The sequence below is a fragment of the Podarcis erhardii genome (genome assembly GCF_964252035.2).
Source record: "Podarcis erhardii genome assembly, chromosome: 2".
Classification (NCBI taxonomy): domain Eukaryota; kingdom Metazoa; phylum Chordata; class Lepidosauria; order Squamata; family Lacertidae; genus Podarcis; species Podarcis erhardii.
In genome coordinates this window covers 16,671,613-16,675,330 of record NC_138498.1, presented here as the reverse complement: position 1 = coordinate 16,675,330, position 3,718 = coordinate 16,671,613, and positions in this window count along the sequence as shown.

Below are 3,718 nucleotides of genomic sequence, written 5' to 3'. Positions count from 1 at the left end.
GGCGCACCCTTTCCTCTCCGGAGCGGATCCGAGCAGGGAGGGCCCTCGACGGGCTGGCGGGGAAGAGACGAGGAGGCCAGGCCCTATGGCGGCTCCGTGGGGGGCGAGAGACGAGAGGTCCTGCCTGACCCGGACTCTCTCTGCGCACCTGAGCTGGCTCCGCAGGTGCGCGTTTCCGCCTTGAAATCCGCCAGGCAGTTTTGGACGCGTAGCTTTCTCCCCGTGCTGCTGGTGTGAATGAACGACCTTGGAAATTAGGGGGTTGAATTAATAAGCGGACGCTTTCATTAGTTTGACAAGCGTAGGAAAGGAACAAAGCCAAGGCTTGAAGAAAGTCACACAGGTTTAGGATCTCTGCGGTCGTGAGCTTGCTTCCCAGTACAAGTGTAGGATTGCATGGTAAAAAAATGCCATTCCAAACAGGCAGTGCCGCCCTGACCATGTCTACTCAGAAGTAAGCCCACTGAATCCAGTGGGACTTACTCAGAGATAAGTGGTTGTTAGGATTCTAGCCTTGCTGAGGAATTACTGTATTTTTCCGTCTATAAGACGCCCCCATGTATAAGACACTCCCTATTTTGGGGGACTCAGATTTAAGAAAATGGGGGGAGATAGCCCTGAGTATAAGACGCCCCCTAATTTTTGACATTATCTTTTAAGGAAAAACCCCTAGTCTTATACACGGAAAAATACGGTATTTATTTCTATAACTTGTCTGCCGCTTGATCACAGCTGTCTCTAAGCTGTGCATCTAGTATATATATTCCACTGAAAACAGTGGGAGTTACTTGTTCTCTTAAGTGAACATATATAGGATTTTGCCACCAGGCTGTGATCCTTTGCACAGTGACCTGGAAGTCCCATTGAATCTAATTCAACAAATTGAGCTACAGCTAGTGCTTGCTTAAGTATTCAATTTGCAGATTGCACGATTTAAGCGTTTCCCCATAATAACTGCCCCCCCCCACTTATTCCATGTAACTGGCAGAGTCTGAACACAGAGCAACTGTCCCGACTGCTAGATGCTCTTGTGCAAATCCTCAGGGTTATTGCTGCAATCAGTTGCTGACAAAGCCTATCACGGGCTCAAATAGCAAAGTTCAGGGTGGTAAGACAAGAGCAAAGGGCTTTGCTTGATCGCCCTCGATAGAAAAGTTAGTGGAGCACAGGACATGTCCCTCTTACTCATGGGAGCCTGTGGTGTGATTAGCAAGCAAGAGCTTATGCTAAGAAGTTGTGATTTGGAGCACAGAGATAAACAGTTGTGTGAAGGGGAAACAACCCATCTGACAAAGCAAGAAAACATAAGGCACTCTCTTTTGTACTGTACCTTGGAAGTTATGGTTTGCAGGATCCAAACCACATTAGCTTCCATTGCTGATCTTTTGAACTTGCAGATTCAAGACACGGGCTTATTTTACAGTTCCGGAAACCATCCAATGAAATCCATATGACCTCGGCCAGATCATTCCAGCTCCAAGCAGTAGGGTAATTGAGAAAGGGCACTGCTGTCCACATTTTAGCCAGCATGTACTGAAGATCAGGTCTTAATCTGAGCCAAGGCTTGGGTCCAGATCTTCTGTTCTCAATACGCAGGATTGCACAAAGATTTATTTTTGAGGAGTAATTTTCTGCGTAACTGGGCAAGGGCTACAATATCATCGGGCATAACTGTTAAAGCAGATTATAACCTTTGCTTCTCATTTTACTGGCTTCATCAGGGAAGGGGCTGGTACTTATTGCTTTCCATGCATGATAAATTGCTCCTAAAGCAGCAACATGATCTAAAGTTGCCTTCTCCAGCTATTGACTTGTATGCATTCCCGATTTCTAACTTGCATTAGCTTTGACCCAGCATGGCCAATGGACAGGGATGGTGGAAATTGTAGTTCAATTTCAGGCTGGAGAAGACTGATATAAAGACTGATATACCATAGCAAACTTCAGTTAGTGATTCCCCTCTTTAAATAAGGGCTTCAGGCAATTTGGGTACAAGGCAAACATCTCGAGATTGGGATGTTATTGAAATGCTATGCCCTCAGTTCCCCACAATCGAAGGTCAGAGAGGGAGGATTAAAAAGAATGTTATTTGGCTTAGGTGCATTGCATAGAATAAATGGATGTTTGTCAATGAATTGAGGCTTTGTGTATCAAGCAATTCAGCTTCCCAACCATCATTTAAGGTAGGTAAATAATATGATTTCCCTCTTACAGATGGGGAATTGAACTTGATATTGTGTCGTGCCCAAGACTACACGAGGCACACTCAAAATGTGCTTTGACCCCAAGGTCCTTCAACCCTATGGTTGTAGCTGCTTGCCAACTGCAATATATCACACCAGACATTGCCTATGGAGTTCTTTCTGACGAAGAAAGAAAGCAAGCCACATTTTAAAAGCCACCGAATCTGTATGCGGTACTGATGTGAGTCATAAACAAACAATCTACTCCGCCAAAAGGAAAGTGAGTGGTGCCCAGGCTTTAGAAGAACAGAGAACACACGTGGGTGGAAGCACAGGAACTCTCTGGTGCTTTATGGGAGATGTTAGAGATCTCAATCTGCTTAATGAAAATGCAGGTTGAAAATAAATCACAGGAGGACATCTCGCTAGGAAATATCACTGGTCGTAAAAACTCATTTTGGAGTTCCAAGTAAACCAGCGACTGCAAGCCAAAACATTAGAACACATTTGAAATATATGTACTTTTGGAAAAAGTGTATGCTAAACATCATTGGTGTTTGGTGCCCTAGGGTCATTGCTGCTCCATTCATAACTTCCTGAAGTCCATTTGAGTCTCCTTTGGTAATAACCTGGCTAGGTAGCCTATCTTTCGGCAACCTTAAGCCAGTCTCTTAACCTTCAGCCTAAGCTAACTTGGACTGGGAGAACTCGATCAGAGGAGCTCAGGCACTGGTGACTTAAAAGATTGGATTACTGCAATGCACCTATGTGGGGTTTCCTTTGAATTGGCCCAGAAACTGGCTAGAACGCTAGAGCACAGCTGCTGGCAAGAGTGAGACCCTGTCAGCATAGAACATCCCTGCTCGGAGATCTGCCCTGGTTGCTGATCTGTTACCAGGACAAATTCAAGGTGTTACTACTGGTATACAGAGCCCTTAACGACTATGGGACCAGTTTACCTGCAGGGTTGCCTTCGTATATGCCCACTTTGCTATGTGGAACTGTCGCTATTACAGGTGCCACCTAACACACATTCTGCCGTTGTCAAGAAACTGATAATTTAATGTGGCAATTATGCTTTGGAACTTCCTTCCCACCAACATCAGACGGGCACCTTCAATGTATCACCGTATTGTTCGCTCTATAAGACGCACCTAGTTTTTGGAGTAGGAAAACAAGAAAAAAAATATTCTGAATCTCAGAAGCCAGAACAAGAGGGATCGCTGCACAGTGAAAGCAGCAATCCCTCTTGCTGTTCTGGCTTCTGGGATAGCTGCACAGCCTGCATTCACTCCATAAGACGCACAGACATTTCCCCTTACTTTTTAGAAGGGAAAAAGTGAGTCATAGAGCAAAAAATACGGTATTTTTGGAACCCACTTAAAACATTTGTGTTGAGGCAAGCCTATCCAGACACGTAGATGCTGGTGTGTTTTAATCTTTTCTTAACTTTAATTATCTTTAAATGTTTTGATTAACTGCTTTTATTGGTAATTTTAATACCTATTTGTAAGCTGCGTACAAGCTGCGTACAG